The 19,782-nt window shown below is 36.7% G+C and overlaps 2 protein-coding genes across 3 annotated transcripts in view; one reads left to right on the forward strand and one right to left on the reverse strand.

Moving 5' to 3' along the window:
• The window catches only part of LOC128744687 (galactosylgalactosylxylosylprotein 3-beta-glucuronosyltransferase P), a 138,811-nt gene that overhangs the window by 70,015 nt on the left and 49,014 nt on the right, over nt 1-19,782 (reverse strand). Inside the window, exon 2 of one of the 2 annotated variants that reach the window (XM_053841855.1) lies at nt 9,008-9,066. The exons of the other annotated variant lie outside the window; for it this stretch is intronic. The gene's annotated coding sequence lies outside the window, so the exon portion shown is untranslated. The remainder of the gene's footprint in view (nt 1-9,007; nt 9,067-19,782) is intronic. 2 annotated transcript variants of the gene reach the window in all.
• Nucleotides 1-19,782, forward strand: part of LOC128739389 (serine proteinase stubble-like) — a 116,231-nt gene that overhangs the window by 33,151 nt on the left and 63,298 nt on the right. The window lies entirely within an intron of this gene.

A 19,782-nucleotide genomic window follows, 5' to 3' on the forward strand; every position in this document is an offset into this window, starting at 1 on the left:
GTTTCCGGTCAAAAGAGTTTAAAACCGCAGGCCTGACCAGTCCGACATCAGCTATTATTTCGTTCCTAACGAGATTTCGTATGAGAACGAAAGAGAATCAAGAGTAGTAAAAGCACACGCATATAATTTTCTAAAAAATTAAGCTAAATAATAAACAAAAGTGTGGTTTTCGTTGCACCCTGTCAGTGTATCGATACCGATATCGATACCACTGGTATCGATACTTGCCGCCCGATATTTCAACAGGATCGATACCTTTACAAAAATTGTATCGATATTCGAATATCGATGCTTTTCGCAGTATCGCCCAATGCTACTATAGAGCGTTAAATACAATCATAAGGAAGCTTAACCCATAGCTTATATCGTATATATTTCTGTCATCCGTGCTAGGGAAGCACTGACGTGGGAAGGCAAAAAAAAACAAACATGGATCAATTTTCCATTGACGCGCATTGAAAATCAATATTTTTCTATATTTTCAATATTTTCCAAATCGATTTTCCGATCAGTTGGTGTAAATATCTTGTAAATCTATTGAAAATGGACTGAATTATAAGCCGAAGTGTGAAAACGCATTTCTACTTTGATGACGTCATTTCCAACAACCAATCACGAAGCGAGAATTTTGGTAAAACATAGTTCAGTATTTTCAATTTTTCAATAGTTCAGCATCAAGAATCCATACTTTTCTTCATTTGGGCCAATTCTTAGAAGATTTTCCAATCGATTGGTGTAAGAATATTGAAAATCGATCGGAAAACCGCTGAGCTATTAGCGCTCAAAACATTTTTCGTGACGCTCGCATTTTTCGATTTTTTGGAATGACACCCTATCTCAAAACTTGCCGTAAGACGTACCCAGCTAGCACCAACTCGTATATCAATGTACGAAAACTATCGTAAATATCTCCTACCAAACTCGAAATCGTAACTAAAGCTGGATAAAGTGGCATCAAGTTGATTTTCCGTCGTATATAATGATAATGACTGACATACATACGATTTTCAGCACAAAATCGTAGAGTAGTACGGAGCGAATCGCGCTTAATCGGATATTATCGTATATAAATACTTATATAGTCGTAATGGTCAAAATTATTCGTAATCACGTATATCGCCTCCAAAATAGTACGGATATGCCAATTTTGCGCATGAAATACGATTTATTTAGCATGTATATCTGTACGTAATGCTGATTTTTACCTTATTTATACATATGAAAATGCTAGCTGGGTAGTCCTACGTTAAAAGGAAGCAATACTATGTAATTAAAAAGTTATACTGTTCAGTTTTCTTTGTAGATTGTATTGTAGAAATATTACTAGTAGGTATAACATATTAGCGTAATAACTAATGTAAACGGTCTACTATTATTTGACGACTAAATAAATAAAAAAATAACACATTCTGATGTTATAACACATTATGTGACAAATCTAAAATAAACTAATTAGGAACAACAGCAGAATATATATATAGCACATCTATCTAATTTTCTCCGAGCCAAACTGGCAGTTTAAAGGTTCCAGAATGTCCAAAAGGCAAACAAGAGATCTGGTTTGAGTACTTTAAAGGCACAACTTGTGTCGGACTGTAACACTGTTGTCGAGTTGTCTCCAACATCTCCCCCTTTCGATACAGATCTTAACGAAACCCTGAGGCGCCTTTCGAATTCTGGAAAATTAACGAGGAAGAGTAACCACCGGTTCCTATCTCGATTGCCGACTCAAACTCGGATGATTTTGCTAACGATGCAGATGACATCGGAGCAGCCAGAAAATTTGCAACTGTTTTCAAAAACGGATCGTGTTGCGGACTTCCAAGATTTGTCCAAGACTAAAAGAGTTGTAGTTGGTTGTAAGAACGCCAAAAAAACATGAACCCAGAGTGACGCCAAGTGCTGATAAATTTACAGGTTTACACTCGGTTGATTCGGGTGAAGCTCAAGGGCCCTCAACAATATTCAGGCTGTTGCAATTCCTTTGCAACTCTGTTGCAATTTCGTAGCAACTCTGTTGTGTAAAGGAAAATTTTTCAACGTTATCAGTTTGAAGCAGCCATTGTAAAACAGTCAAGCAAGTTGCAACTACGCTTAGTGCTTTATTCGTACTGTCAGCTTCACCCCGGAGCAAAGAAATAGGACATCGTGGGATACTTCGTGTCCGCCGGTACAAAACAGTCTCTCTCTCTCTTCTGGAGAAACGAAAGCATCGAACTGCCGCCTGGTTCCGGTCGTTCGATAGTGCTGCATGTTTACGGGCGGAAGAAACTGAAAAAGAAGACCGATAACAAGGTGCGGCCTCATCGTCCCGCGTCTTAGGCCGGGATGTCGGAGTAACCGGTCAAACGGCAAAGAAATACTTGGCCAGAATGGCGATTTCTACACGTAAGCGTTAGTAGCTTTCTAATATACTAAAATATCTTTTTAGACGGATGGGCCCCGCTTCATTCCGCTTAATGTCACACTTTACCGCACTTTTCTCATAACTATTTTTCTTGATTATATTTGAAGGAAGTTAGTATGTTTTTGAATCAAAACAACTTCTGATACATTTGAGATCCCAAGTAACATTTTGAGTTTGATTTTGATTTTGAACTTAGTAGAATCAAGCCATTCGATGTCAAATGACTTTAGCATGGGTTTATTCTCAGGCCCCTCCATATACCCTTCCTTCATGCTGAATTCTATATATTTACCCATACAGTGGACTCTCGAAAAAGTTAATCGATTGGGGAATGGGTCGATTAACTTTTCCGAAATATTAACTTTTCTGAGTAGTCCTAAAAATCATTGAAAATGATAAATACAAAGGCGAAAATGCATTCCAGGATATAGGGTACACATTTTTATGTATTTAGAAGTTCTAATGAAAAGAAATATGTAGTAAGATCTTTATAAAATAATACTTAGTTCCTTTCAGTAAGTTTAAAATAGTCGGTTCACTAGTTTACTTTTGTTTTTTCGTAGTGTGCGACTACGTTTTGATAATGTTCGAGCTTATTTTTAGTTCCTTCTTTTGCATTTAAAATTCAATCTGAGTTTGCGCTTTTCCAGTATGTTATCAATAATCCTGAAGTAACTATGTGCCTGTATTGAACTATTGTTGGAACTGTCCGGTACAAGAGTTTAATTTAATCCCAGTTATGATGCGACTCTGTATGAAACTGTGGAAAGCCGGCAATAAACCGAAAAATGAGAAATAAAGATAGAAGGTAAACACACGTGTGTGGACGAACGCTTGGACAACCAATAAATTCAAACTCTCAGAAAAGTTAAGGCAAAAATTAACTTTTTAGAGCGTTGCATGAGAGCTGATATTCGCTTAACTTTTCTGAACAATTAACTTTTTAGAGAGTTAATTTTTCCGAGAGTCTACTGTACACACAAGCACGCATAAAACTTAATAAGCATATCGCTCATTCAATAGCGATTATAGCTAAAAGAAATGCAGTGCAGCTCATACAGCAAACACCCGAGCGATATTACAATAGATCAACTATACTGGTCGCAGTAATGAGTCCACACATGAAAAAAAACATTTTGAGTTTTATTACACTCTTATAATGGTATTTATGAAGTATTTTAGTCATAAAAACAATCATAAGAGGGTAATAAAACTTCCAATGTTACTTGGGATTTGACCTAAATGATTCAACGACGGTTACTTTCTCTCTATCAATTTTCGTTCTTGATTATTTTTGCGTCTTTCATCTTTCATTTTTAAAAGAACGAAAAACAACTAATAGACAATATTTTTTTTTTTAAAACGATGATTCTACAATTGATGAAGGGACGGTAAGGGAAAGTAATGAAGAAGGATTTTTTCGGAAATGAAGGGGAAGGGTGGAAAGGAAGGGGGGGGGGTAATAGGTAGCTATGGTTAACAAGTTGTCGTTGTGACTCCTATCTTTTGTCCAATGCTGGAAGGTGCATGGGTCGAACCAAGCTGTAATCAGAGATTATAACCGGATTTGAACCCACAACACCTGCCAGGGCGTGTCGCTCACTGGTACCCGTGTACCTTTGAACCACAGAGGCGCTGGACAAAAGAAGTCTGCACAACCCCCCTTATTAACCATAGCGCGACATGGGTTGGTCTATTTTTAGACACACAATTGTGCCTCTTCCTTCACCTACTGTAGAAACCACCGACCGAGAAGTTTAATCTAACGTCCCCCCCCCCTTCCTTTCCACCCTTCCCCTTCATTCCCGAAAAAATCCTTCTTCATTACTTTCCCTTACCGTCCCTTCATCAATTGTAGAATCATCGTTTCAAAAAAAAAAAAATATTAATATATGCCTGACCGCATTTCAAGGTCATGACTAAAAGTCACGAGTTTGGTCAAACTAATAGACGTTAAAAAGACAACAAATAAACGACTGCAAAAGGCAACAGACACATAACACATATCAAAAATGTCGAAAAATTAAACACAAAACAAGCATTTGCCATTCTGGCATCTTTACATCGTATTTATGTCACTTACTAGCGATTTTTATCATTTTTTGTCGTTTTCCATCGCGAATTTGGTTGCTCTTTATGACGTCTTTTTCTCGTCATTTGTAACCTGTTTTGACATTTCTTGATGCTGTTTTGCCTTTTCCATGCTCTCTTCATCGCCTTGTCTGCTTATATTTACAGTTTTTTTTGTAGTTCATTATTGTCATACTGACATAATTATAGCGTCATCGTAGTTTTGTCGTCTTTTGTTTTTTCATCGTTCTGTCATCACTTTTTTGTCATCTTTTGGTTGTCGTTTCGCAGTCTCTTGATCATCTTTTGGCCAATTATTTGCTGTCTATTCATCGTTCTTTGGTCGACTTTTCGTCATCTTACAGTTGTCTTTTTGAAGCCTTTTTGATGCCTTTTCGCCGTCTTTTGTTACCTCTCAATCATATTTTTGTCGTCTTTTCATGTATTTTCGTCGTCTGCATGTCATTGTTTTGAAGTCTGTCTTGACATTTTTAGGCTTTTTCCTGCGGGTTTTGGCCGTTTTGTCGTCTTTTCTGTTACTATTTGTAACGTCTTTTTATAATATTTTACCTTTGTTTTTGCTATTTTTACATTGTCGTTGTGTCATCGTTTCGCAGTTTTGTTTTGTTGTCTTTTTGTCAATTTTTTGCCACTTTTTCTTCTTTCAATGCAGTGTCAAGACAACCAAAATGTTGTCTTTTTACTGCCTTTTATTCATGCTTTCGTCGTCTTTGTGTCCTATGTTCGTCATTTTTCCGTGGTTTTTTCACAGTCATTTCGCCATGGTTTTTGTTTTTTCCCGGTGTATTGATATCTTTCATGGTATTTTCATGTTATTTCCATCGTATTTTTGTCGTTTTTCGTCAGTTTTTAATCGTATTTTCGTAATTTTTTCGTTATCATTTCTTTACATTTTTGTCGTCTATTCACCGTATCTTTGCTATCTGTTCTTCGTATTCTAGTGATCTTTACTGAAGGCTAAAATCTTCAACAATTTTTATTAATGGCGTAAAAAGCGTAAAATTAATTAATGCATATAGGACCATTCGTTCAATGGTTAAGAACCGCTAGCAACGGAACTTCACTGGATAATTTCATGGATTTGGGAGGAGGAGAAACTACGCACTCTAGAATCCAATCAAATCTCGCACAGAGTTGCAGCAAGGGGATGGACTGTGCTGTATGTTATTCAGCATCGCTATTGAAGATGTGATTCGGCGAGCGGGCGTCAAAATGGGAGGAATGATCTTCACCAAGGGTAGCCAACTCCTAGCCTTCGCAGACGTCCTCGATATCATAACTATAAACTTTGGGACGGCGGAAGTATACGCCAGACTAAAACGGAGACTAGGAGGATTGAGTTACAAATCAACTGGTCGAAAACCAAATATATGGTAGGTAGAGATTCTAGAGAAAACAACGTATGTCTTCTTGTGGGCAGTTCCAGAGACTGCAAATAGTTGATGAGTTCGAATAATTGAGATCTCTGGTTACCGCCGACAATAATACGAGTAAAGAGATTCGACGGCGCTTTCAAGCTGGAGGTCGAGCCTACTTTTCCATTCGCAACACGCTTCGATCAAGGAGAATATACCGCCGGACTAAACTGACGATATACAAAACGCTAATCAGACCAGTAGTCCTCTTGGACAGTAACTTGCTTGAGGAAGACATACGTGCACTAGCCGTATTTGAACGAAAGGTGTTTCGGACTGTTGTTTGCGGAGTACAAATGGACAGCGGAGAGTGACGTAGGCCTACGAGCCACGAGTTGCAGGCTCCACTTGGAGAAATTTTCGTCGTACACTTGGCGAAAGTTGGAAGACTACGGCGAGCCGGTCACGTCGCAAGGATACTGGACGATTGCGCAGTGGAATCCGTTCTCTTAAAGAACCCCATCGGCACCAGGAATAGAGAAACCCAACATGCTAGATGGCTCGACCAGGTTGAAGCCGACTCGCGTGTGTCAAGACGCGCAACGATTTGGTAACGAGTACAGTGGAGAGGAATTCTCCACTGGTGGTCAGCGAAAATGAAGAATATCATGCCATCTACACAACGGACGTCGCAAACTACAAATACCACGACTTTATATGTAGATAGTAGATCATAATTGCCCAAGTACATTATCTCTACTATACAATTTTTGCAGGTCGATCGCGTCGATAACGGTGCTACACAATAACCGTGCATCAAATGCGTTCTGGTGCACAACGTGCTACGAATATGCTATCGTACAGAATACAAAACATTCGTTTGCTGCAGAAAATAAGGATACGAATGTTTTTAAATGGTATGATTTTTTCTAAAAAAATACGAATTTATGTTCTCAGAGAATTTGGAGAAGTTTCCGAGTATCAAGTTCGTTTATCAATAATGACATTTGATAGGAGGTGCTTTTCTCCAGTATGTAATTCCGTCTGAATAACAGGTTATGTGAAAATTATATTTGAAATTAGAATAAGGTTGGATCCACGATCACTTTGACTTAATTCAGATTCATTTGATAGTATCATCTCAGCCAAGCAACATTTGACAAAGTTTTATATGGGACATTTGTAGAATTAGTTATTCTCTATAATTTTGCTGAATTAAGTTTTGCTGTATCTTTTGTACTTACGGTGCTACAATGTTAGTAGCTCATAAGTGGCTACTAATGAGCTACAACCCAATTTTATTCAGAAAAGTTGTAGGTAATAATTAGTTCTTCAATCGTCCCATATGTAACTTTTTCAAATTTTTCTTGATTGAGACGGTACTGTCGAATTAATGTGTATTGAATCAAAGTGATTGTGCCATGCCTGGTTGGATCATCCTGCAGATCTTGAAGCATTAATTGTTGAACTAAAATGCATGAAATAATTCTCAAAATTAATCTCAGACAGCTAAACGTGGCGAAACATTTGCATATAAACTTCGAAGAATTAGCATTTTTTCCAATATAAAATATTTACTTTCCGCATAGTAGAGTGAAGAAACAAAACTAAATGCGAATTTTTAATAATATTCAAATCACTAACTTGGAACGTTCTCGCAAGCTACCTACCGCACACACAGAGGCTACACAGAGGCTTACCGGGTGGCTCGCTGCAGCAGCTTCCCATCATGCTCGCTAACAAACTCAATTATTCCTTGAACACCGGAGGAAAACTTTCCAGGCGAAGATATGCCACAAAACTCGTCGCTTCACTTGAGGCGGTGTTTAATTTCATTACAATTTAATTTCCTTCCATGTAACGAGTTTGGCGAAATGCGTAGGTATCTACGGATGATTTTCGCGGAATTCGCGAATAATTGTGGCTCTGCGGCTTGCGCTAAATCAATTTCGAAGTTCGAAGTTGAATATTCATTTGACAAATTACGGTGGAAAGTTCAGGTTATTATTACAGCGTTCTGCTATCTACAATGTAGATTGTCATGAGTCGTTTGCTAATTTCTACATAATTGGTTGACAAAATAAGCCTTTGACAAGTCGAAAAACTGACGCATTCGTACCGACCGCATACTTTCCGCTGGTTCGAAGCCAATCCAAGACATAGCGCAATAAAAATTGCTTGGAATCTGAAAGGCATTTCAAACAAAAGCATCCCATCCGGTGTTGATTGTGTACCACCACAGATCCTGTCGAACTGAGAAACGTTTCCTCCCAGCTGCTGGCCTGTCGGTAGTTGCTGGCATCATTAGGCGGATACACATGCACATAGTTCGAATCTCGGCAGCAGCAGGACGTAATCGTTCGAACCATCCGGCAGGAAAGGAAACGTATTTGCATCGGAATAACTACGGCATAAGCGGGTGGATTGGTAAATGAGCAACTTTTCCCAGTCAATGCTGCTCCCCGATAGATGGTTTACGCATGAACGGATGAAAAGCACTGCTTGAATAGCAAATTGTAAGGTAATTGCCAGATTCTGCTCCTAAACCGAGTAACTGGGCACTGGCTGCCAGAGCCAGTGACAAATGGAGCATTCCTTTGGCAGCTGCGCCCGACAAGCGAAATTACGAGAACTTTGGCTTCTAACGAGTTGGGAAACTTTTGACGCAGTGCCCAGTGTACAACTATGCCAGACAGAGGCATGAGCAATGTCGTCAAGGATGATTGCAATTGTGAGTGAGTGAGTGAGGAGCAGTTGGAAAATGGGCATTAAATGTGCTCCGTCCGCTGGTAATGGTTTGCTTTACGTTAGGGCTTTACGATAGCAATAGGAACCCCTTGGATGGGCTGGGCCGACGGAGAAGTAGAAAAAGAAACAGTTTTATCTCACCGGGCTGCTGCTGGTTCCTGGCCAGAGATTGCGACGATGACGTATGTGTTTGCGCTAGTTGGAAAATGACTTTTAAGTTTTAAAATGGATGTGCCGAGAACAAAAACGATTGCCGCAGCAGCCAGGGGTTTTATGGCATGGTTTCAACAAAAAACAAAAAGTTTCTCAAATGAATCAGTATAGGATATACGAGAGCGTTACATAAATTGCCCTGATTGGGTCAATTGGAATTGCTAAGTATGACGTAAAACAAGTTGAAACTTACGATGTAATCGCCTTTCTACTGCTTAAGTTTCAACCATCAAGAAAAGAAAATAATTTCACCTGAAAAAAAAAAAGAAAATGAACATTAGAGCATGAAATAGTTGAGAGTTATGTAAGCAGTTTTCAAAACATACATCATGGTAAAAACATTTTGTAAATTGACCTTAGCGACAACAATTAGCACTTGTTCAAGAACGTCCCAACTGCGGTAGGGTTCGCGTGGCTCCTCCGGTTGAACAACACGCAAATAGTATCCAATAATCGGTCTGTTCATTTAGCATTAATTTACCCCTTTACGTGTGATGGTGGTTTTTCTATTTGCACTGTTTTGTCGTAAACATCATACCACTCATCGTCGTACTGATTGTTGCATTTTGTTTTTGCTGAAACCGCACAGGTTTAATTGCATTTTTATTTCATGAACACCGCTCTGTTTTAAATCGTCTGTGCTAATAGCGGTCATTCTCTAATACAACTTAACTTACAGAAGTAAACCCCCGCTCGTAAATTGTGGTGAATCGTAATGTCTGGCTTTTATTATAAGCAGGTGAGAAATACGACGGGTTAACTGTCATTTGAGTGTCTGTATGTACGTTGGCGTGCTCTGAACTAGAGAGAAGATGGAGCATACAATTTACTATTATCACAAAGGTTGAAAAAAGGAAAACACGTTATTGATCCGAAGTCCAGAGGGCCGAGACTCAAAAATGTGTGTGTGTGTGTGTGTGTGTGTGTGTGTGTGTGTGTGTGTGTGTGTGTGTGTGTGTGTGTGTGTGTGTGTGTGTGTGTGTGTGTGTGTGTGACGCCGATTTTCTCGGGAAAACCACAAGCCAAATAAAGCCCTTCACCATGAAGTATAGAACCGGAGTTTCAAGTCGTCTCCATTCTACTCGATTTTGGGCCACTCGTCGCCAATTTTCCAGTCTTCTCAGAAGTTGCAAATCACTTTCGACCTGGTTGAGTCATCTGGCACGTTGAAACCCTTTGTCTCCAAGCAGTACCTGTGGCTCGTGATTCATACGTCTCCGCCACTCCCGACTTTCAGTTTGTACTCCGACTAATATCATTCACAGCACTTTCCGCTCGAACACGTCAAGGTCGCGTATGTCTTCCGTGAGTAGCGTCACAGCTTCAAATCCATAAAGAACTACCGGTCTGATAAAGCTTTTATATATTCGCGAAGGGCAATAAGGGCGGTTTCTCACCTGAGTACGCCGCTGAATCTCCTTACTAGTGTTGTTGTCCGTGGTCAGCAGCGACCCCAAATATCTCGAATTCATCTACCACTTCTCGTTTCTCGCCGTCAACGGTTACCGTCTAGGGGAGGCTTGCGTTTGTTGCTTTTGAGCTCTTCCTTCCATGTACTTGGTCTTAGACGCATTTATTTTTAGTCCAATCCTCCTGGATTCCGCATTCAGTCTGGCGTAGATTGCCTCCGCCGTCGCAAAATTGCTGGCTATGATATCAAAGTCATCTGCAAAGCTTAGGAGTTCCTCTCGTTGGACAGCATGCAGGATAAGCCGTCACCTTGTTTCAACCCTCACTAGGGCTGTTGGTATTGGACGCTTTTAGTAAAAACCGGTATTTCGGTATTGGTTTAGAAAATACCGGTAATACCGGTAAAATACCGGTATTGGCAAATTATTCGAAATCAATAGAAATGTCGATGTTTTTCAGTAAATCTTTTTATTTTGAAACTTTTGCTTCAGTATTATTGCTTAACAAAGTAGAATTTAAGCAGATATAAGACTCTTAGCGATTTTATTCCCTTACAAGAACGAATTTTATTGCCAACATTTCCAACAATTGAAAAAACTTCCGCTTTCATCGATGTTTGGCGAACGGCTCTAAGCACATCAGGAATTTTAATTATTTAATTACAGTGGTATTCCGATTATATCTACACCTGGTTTAATCTACACCCGAATTTAGGTACCCCCGATTTTGTCTACCATTTAGACCCAGTTTTATCTACCTTTTTTTAAATTGTCATTTCGGCATGAAAATTTGGAAGATTTCATGAATTTATGCATAACAGGGAATATTTCATTGTATTTTATAGTTTACTATATGGCATCTGTGGTATGCAATTATACACAGAATGGGTATAATAATGCTGAAGTCAAATACGCAAAGTAACTTCCATTTATTTTCTAACGCATATTTTTAACATTTCATAATGATCCTTTGTGATCCTCTTTCTATACCGTAGCACTAATGGGCACACCCCGTCTCCGCTAGAAACTATGGTTATCACCTTTCTTTCCTCAAAAATTCTAATCTTTTGAACCATTGAACCGGTTTTAATAATTTTATTTCCAAATAAAAGGAATTTTATTGAGCTTTTCAGAAAAAACAATAAACTGACGTTCAAAGTTTTTGATGATTACAAAAACATTTTTTTGTGGGAGCCTTGAAACTTTTAAAATCACTTAAAACATTTAAAATATTCGTGCTTGCCTTTCTGCTATATAAATATATAGTATAAAGGTATAGCAATCACTCGAAAACCCGGAAATGGAAAGAAGGTTTTATTTTTTCATTATACTTTCAATGGCAAGCTAGTTTTTTACATACGATATCAAAAAACAGATACCTGACATTTTTAGTTTTTGAGATACTCATTTTTAAGAAATTAAGATGCGAAAATGCAATGGACTCGCATGTCGTTTTATTTTAGAGACGCATTTCTTTGTCAAAAACCCCCTTTTATTACAAGTAAAAACAAAAACCATGCATCTCCATTGTATTCTCGATACTTTATGAAAACTTAGAATTTCTTTACACACTATGGAAACATAAAAAGTGAATGTTTTCAATGTTTTTGCGATAATAAATCAAAGTTTGGGCTTTAGTCCAATATTTTTTTCTGAAAAGCTCATAAAATACTTTCCATTTGGTATTAACATCATTGAAATCGGTTCAATGGATCAAAAGTTATGAATTTTCAAAAAAAAAGTGGAAAAAATGGTAACTTTTGGGACCACACTGACTCAGAAAAGAGAACCCTAAGTACCAAATAAAAATACGGATCTCAAATTTACTGCAAAGGAATAAGTACACAAAATTTGAATTAAATCGGAACAATTTTGCATTTCGATATGTTTTTGCCTTTCTACTATATAAATATATAGTATAAAGGTATAGAAATCACTTGGAAAACCGGAAATGGAAAGAAGGTCCTGCGGGCCGAATGTTATATACCATTCGACTCAGTTTCGAAAACTGAGCATTTTCTGTGTGTGTGTATGTATGTGTGTGTGTGTGTGTGTGTGTGTATGTGTGTGTGTGTGTATGTGACGCTTTTAATCTCACTCACTTTTCTCGGAGATGGCTGGACCGATTTTAATGTTCTTAGTGTCAAATGAAAGGTCTAGGTGTCCCATTGGTCGCTATTGAATTTCATACTGATCGGACTTTTAGTTCAAAAGTTATGTATAAAAATACGAAAAATATGGGACTTCATTATCTCATAGGTCCCTTAACCGATTTGAACAAAATTGATTTCATATGAAAGAGGAGCCTTGCAAACCCTTAACTTCCAAATTTCATGACGATTGGACTTGTAGTTTGAAAGTTACATAAAGAAATGTGAAAAAATAGTATTTAAAACATATTTAAGTAACATATAAGCATTAATTTAATGAAAAACATCACACATTTTATGATTATTTGAAAATTACTGCTGAGATCTATCAAACGAAACCGAGTTATTAAAAATCGAACGCTTCATTCAAAAGTTATTCAAACTTTAACACTTAAGCACCGTATATTAAACCGTTAAAACGTGTGAAATCAAAACATATCAATCAAATGTTGATTGTATTCAATGTATGAGATGTGTGTGATGTATGTGTGTATGTATGTATGTATGTATGTATGTATGTATGTATGTATGTATGTATGTATGTATGTATGTATGTATGTATGTATGTATGTATGTATGTGTGTATGTATGTATGTATGTATGTGATGACAATTTGCAATGAAATTCAAGAAAAGTGAGAATCATGTCAATTGTCTGAAGTTTTTGAAGCCTCTTAGTGGACTACGAACTCTGAAATTAAAGAAAAGAAAAAACTTTTACCGACTAAATTCCACTATTTAATATTTATTCGCGACAGATACGTATACGCTTTGAAATAAGACACTGATGAAGCCTGCACGTCGTAGGTGAGCTACGTATCTGTTGCAAATAAATATTAAATAGTGGGATTCAATCGAAAAGTTTTTCTTTTCTTTGATTTCAGATTTCAATTGTCATTTTCTTCACTTAATGTTACTCACAATTGTACAAGAAAAGCAGTTTATTTAAGCATGTAGGTATAGTGGTGTATAGAATCAAAATTACTAGTGAGATGATTTTTCCAAATAAATTTGTACAAATTCCAAACAAATTCTGCGCATCAATAGATGCTCTTTTCAATCAATAGTATTTCCCATTCCCAGAGCTTAGAAATGTTATATGAAAAATAGGAAGTAAACGTTGCACGATAGAAATTTTGTAAGATTTGTTTTCGTTAGTGATATTTTAAAGGACAGATATCTTATGTCATGTATCATGTTTTAATAAATAAATCAAAAAAAGACAAGCACTGGGAATCATATCGATCGTATTTCCCATTCTCAAGCATGTTTATGGCGCAGCTTTGGCACTATTTTTCGACCTCATCTTGTTTTCCTAACCCTCTAACATTGTAAAAACGATGCGATCAAGCTAATGACTATCTTTTCATGAAAGTACATTCAAAAGAAGCTTAAGTTTTGATTTTCATGCAAAAATAATTATCTGAAGGAGCGCTAGCTAAGAAATAGTTCCATTTCTCGTTTTCATATCTAATGCTCTATTCAGTAATTTTTTTCTAATTCAGATATATTGCAAAATTGAAGCCAAGCAAACCAATAGTAAAATTTTGAGATCAATCATTTTGTTGTAGATATCCTTTTTCTTCAAAAGCGAAATATAATAATAATTTTTCTGAACTCTTGTTTTTCAAAGATGCTAACTTTTGAATGCAAGGTATTGATATCAAAATATCAAAAAATCTGCTATGAACAAATACTTCATATTGTCAATTCAAAACAAGTTTCGTATGTGGCTCTGAAGCCCGAAAGTTAAGGCCGTCTGTAGACCCGTTAGAGGGTTAATTTCTAATTTTCTATACATATTCATTCAAGTCTGTAAAAGTTATCTTTTGTGTTTACATTATTTTTCTAAAAATATTATAAAACTAAATAAGGTGTTCATCAAGTAACATAAATGACGCTTACATGTATTTACGCACCCAAGGAAAGAAAATATAATTATTCTACACAATACGTTGTGAATTTTACTGGCAAATAAGGATTTTGAGGAATACGGAACGGATATTTAAAAATATAGTCTAATATAACATCGATACATCTACAATTAAGTTCCTGAGAAATTTTATAAAGATTATTGTGGCAGTAGAAAGGCTAGGTCACGCCGCTAGGTGGATTAATTCGGGTTTTTTTTCATAATATTGCTGAGTTGACATACATTATGGCTAATGGTTGATATGAATAAAATGAGCCCTATGCGTAAAATTACGCTAAAATAATACATAATTGAAGAAAATGATCAATATTAACAATATTTTTTGTTCATTTAAATTATTTTGGAGCAGTCTATTTTTCCCCAAATTTGTCTACTTTCCAAATATATCTACCAAAAATTTTCGGATGGGTAGATAAAATCGGTAAACCACTGTATTTACAATATATCTTGTATTGTAGCTTCCAGCATTATTAATACCCCGAACTCCTACAGCCTCTCAACATTTTTTTCTCCATCCCCAAACCGGAACTCCTGCATAACGTCATCCTCTTCATCATCGTTCACAAATACCTTCTCTTCTCTGTTGTCAATCCCACTATTTGAAGATAGTGGGATGCAGATTTCATCTCCTTGTTTAATCAATGTATCACTCGAAAAACTCGAATATTCCAAATTCTTTCCTGGCAGATCCTTTGATGGCAAGAATGCTTAAAAAGAGCTAAGATCCCCGTATTCTGATCAGAGCCCGGCAGCGTCAAACAAATAAATGAAGCTAACTTTCCCTTACTATCGCTTCATACATGAAGCGACTTATTTCATTTGTTGAACAGAACGTTTCAAGCAAGCTTCAGCTGAAGCTACTGACTGTGTCAAATGACGACGATAGACAGTCAGGCACGAATTGTCAGTATTGAGTAGATTAAATCATAATGTGCGTTAGATTGTAGGAAATGTTACTTAAAATCAATTCAATTGCATTCAAAGTCTATGCTGACCTTTTTCTGAATTCACTCAAGTCGCTTTTTTCGCGAAGGATACGTTCCGCGTAAATCAAAACCGCGTAAAAACCGCGTAAATTTCGAAAACCGCGTAAATTCAAAAATTCGCGTAAAAAACCAAAATTTCGCGAAAAAAACTTTGTGGATTTCAACACTATGCGAAAAAATAAACGTTTTGAGCACATCCGCGTAAATTCCGAAAATCGCGTAAAAAAACCGCGTAAATTCCGAAAACCGCGTAAATTCCGAAAACCACGTAAATTCCGAAAACCGTGTAAAAAACCCGCGTAAATCCCGAAAATCGCATAAATTCCGAAAACCGCGTAAATTCCGAAAACCGCGTAAAAAGCGACTTCAGTGTATTTGATAGAGAAATACAAATGAAACTTTAAAACCGGTCGTCATGATTAAGTGAAAATCGTTTCAATGACGCTGATTGAAGCCAGTTTTGAAACGAAGCGGCGCTGCTTCTGTTGAAACTGAAGCTCCGTTACTTCATTGTTGAATAACAATTTACTATTGTAAGTGATGTTTCTAGGCCCTAATCTTGTTTCTTAAATTCATTATTTGAGAGCTTCGAATAATTTGGTGGTTTTTGCATATCAAGTTGTTCAAAAATAAATTGAAACGCCCAGACGTCTCATACAATGAAACATTTTTACAGCAAAGTTACTCTACTGTGCCTTAAACTGGGTCAAGAGCTATAATTATTTGACCCACAATTTCACTCTCTTCATTGTTAGTAATCGAAGAATCTCGTCTGTATTAACACCAAGTTGGTTTTCTAAGAGTTTTATAATCTTTTATCAAATTTAATTCTTATTCGAATAAGGAGTCCAAAAAAACAAGCAGGTTTGAAAATACCGGAAATACCGGTTTTTTGCCTTTCCAAAACCGGTATTTCGGTATCCAAAAATTGGCCGGTATTTCGGTATCCAAAAATTGGCCGGTATTACCGGTTTCGGTACTACCGGTTAGACAGTCCTAACCCTCACCGTGTTTCAAAGAGGGTCGAGAATGTCCACGAGATGCGCACGAAACACATTACTTGATCCAATGTAGTTCTGACCATTCGCGTTAGTTTAACTGGAAAACCGTGTTCGTGCATAATCTGCCATAGCTGGTCTCGATCGACTATACCGTGCGCTGCTTTGAAATCAATAAAAATGTGATGTGAGTTGTACTCTCGACATTTTTGCAAGATCTGTCAAAAATTTGATCAGTAGACGCACGAGCCCCCATGAAACCTGGCTGATAATTCCCTTGAAACCGTGTGCTATTAGGCAGTCTGATAAGTACCTGAAAAATGAAATACGGACACATGTTTTTTGCCAAAGTCGGTTTTATTTTTCAACATACTCTCCTTTTAGGTCGATACAGCGAGTCCAACGATTTTCTAACTTTTTGATGCCGTCCAAAAAGTACTCCATCGGAAAGTCTCCCAAATACGCCTCAGTTTCAGCTATGAGCTCCATCTCTTCAGATTAGGAAACAAGTAATAGTCGCTGAGGGCCAGGTCTGGTGAATATGGTGGCTGAGGAACCAATTCGAAACCGATTTCAAGCAATTTTGCTTGTGCATCTAAGCATGAATGAACAGGCGGATTGTCGTGATGATAAAGCGGTTTTTTCTTCTTCAAATACGGTCGCTTTTCGGCGATTTCGATTTTCAATCGGTCCAATAATAATGAATAGTATGCTCCGGTTATGGTTTTACCTTTTTCAAGATAGTCCAAGAATATTATGCCATGTGCAACCTATCCTAAAAAAGCAAAACCTTGGGCTGTAAACGTCTTTAAAGCTTGACCCTTCTTTATCGATAGACTTCGTAGCCAGCTATAAGAGTACAGCACAACTACTGACTCTAGCAGCACCGCCCAGCCGATATTCGAACATACGACGGCAGGTTTGTTAGACCAGCATCATACCCCAAATATAACTGAGCTAACCTAACCGAACGAAACCTAAATACCTAACGAAAATCTTTACTGCGGGAAGTTGATCTATGGGTTATAGCTTTCAGGTATCTTTACTGGACTTTAGGATAAGCTCCCATATAACTCCATAATTGAGAGAATTTCCGACGCGCGCTTAAACGCTCTTGAACTTGAACTTTAGACTGATGGTCGTTGTACAAGCTGTTGGATGACAATAGGGGTTTCTAAAAGGGGGGTATGGTGGTCATAGACAAGGGGAAGATTCAAAAAAGCAAAAACGGCTTTGTCTTGTTTATCTAAATTACCGAAAAGAAGACAGATTTACAAGTGGCTGAAACACAAAGGGGCCCCGAGTAATATCGGCACTCAGCTAGTGTCTAATTAAATTTGAGCAATTTCGGTTTATTTTTGAAAAAGTCATGAGATAAACTCAATTAGATTCTACAGTTATTTTTTCAAATCAGATACATTACACAATTCATAACAAGCAACTATAGACAAAAATAGGAAAAATTGAACGAAAACACGAAACTAGGTTCATTCGATTTTTGAAATTGCAATGTTTTCTACATTCGATTCCATGACAGCTCCAATTAAAGTGTTGTTGATGATAAATGTGGAAACTTTTGTGCGTCTCAATTTGTTTTTTTGCCTTTCTACTATATAAATATATAGTATAAAGGTATAGAAATCACTTGGAAAACCGGAAATGGAAAGAAGGTCCTGCGGGCCGAATGTCATATACCATTCGACTCAGTTTCGAAAACTGAGCATTTTCTGTGTGTGTGTATGTATGTGTCTCTGTGTGTGTGTGTGTGTGTGTGTATGTGTGTGTGTGTATGTGACGCTTTTAATCTCACTCACTTTTCTCGGAGATGGCTGGACCGATTTTAATGTTCTTAGTGTCAAATGAAAGGTCTAGGTGTCCCATTGGTCGCTATTGAATTTCATACTGATCGGACTTTTAGTTCAAAAGTTATGTATAAAAATATGAAAAATATGGGACTTCATTATCTCATAGGTCCCTTAACCGATTTGAACAAAATTGATTGCATATGAAAGAGGAGCCTTGCAAACCCTTAACTTCCAAATTTCATGACGATTGGGCTTGTAGTTTGAAAGTTACATAAAGAAATGTGAAAAAATAGGATTTAAAACATATTTTTGTAACATATAAGCATTAATTCAATGAAAAACATCACACATTTTATTATTATTTGAAAATTACTACTGAGATCTATCAAACGAAACCGAGTTATTTAAAATCGGACAGTTCATTCAAAAGTTATTTAAACTTTAACACTTAAGCACCGTATATTAAACCGTTAAAACGTGTGAATTCAAAACAAATGTTAATTGTATTCAATGTGTGTGATGTATGTGTGTATGTATGTATGTATGTATGTATGTATGTATGTATGTATGTATGTATGTATGTATGTATGTATGTATGTATGTATGTATGTATGTATGTATGTATGTATGTATGTATGTATGTATGTATGTATGTATGTATGTGTGTGTGTGTATGTGATCCCAAGCAACAATGTGAGTTTGATTGTACTCTTCTGGTGGTTTTCATGACCAATTTTGGTCTTGAATGTCATCATAAGAGTGTAATAAAACTCAAATTGTTACTTGGGATGACAATTTACAATTTTTAAATTTGCATTGAAATTCAAGAAAATATGTTTCTAACTTTTCTGAATCAATTGTCTGAAATTTTTGAAGCCTCTTAGTGGAATACGAAATTTGAAATTAAAGAAAAGAAAAAACTTTTACCGACTAAATCCCACTATTTAATATTTATTCGCAACAGATACGTATACGCTTTGAAATAAGACGCTATTGAAGCCTGCACGTCGTAGGCGAACTACGTATCTGTTGCAAATAAATATTAAATAATGGGATTCAATCGAAAAGCTTTTTCTTTTCTTTGATTTCAGATTTCAATTGTCATTTTGTTCACTTGCTGTTACTCACAATTGTACACGAAAAGCAAACAGCGAAGAAAAGCAGTTAATTTAAGCATGAAGGTATAGTGGTGTATAGGATTAAAAATGAGTTGATTTTTCCAAATAAATTTATACAAATTTCAAACAAATTTTGCGCATCAATAGATGCTCTTTTCAATCAATAGATAGAGCTTAGAAATGTTATATGAAAAATAGGAAGTAAACGTTGCACGGTAGTAATTTTGTAAGATTTGTTTTCGTTAATGACATTTTAAAGGACAGATGTCTTATGTCATGTATCATGTTTCAACAAATAAATCAAAAATGACAAACACTGAAAATCATATCGATCATATTTCCCATTCTCAAGCATGTTTAAGGCGCAGCTTTTGCAACCCTCTTGTTTTCCTAACCCTCCAACATTGTAAAAACGATGCGATCAAGCTAATGACTATCTTTTCATGAAAGTACATTCAAAAAAAGCATAAGTTTTGATTTTCATGCAAAAATAATTATCTGAAGGAGCGCCAGCTAAGAAAAAGTTCAATTTCTCTTTTTCATATCTAATGCTCTATTCAGTTATTTTTT

Source organism: Sabethes cyaneus, chromosome 3 (genome assembly GCF_943734655.1).
Source record: "Sabethes cyaneus chromosome 3, idSabCyanKW18_F2, whole genome shotgun sequence".
NCBI classification, from domain to species: domain Eukaryota; kingdom Metazoa; phylum Arthropoda; class Insecta; order Diptera; family Culicidae; genus Sabethes; species Sabethes cyaneus.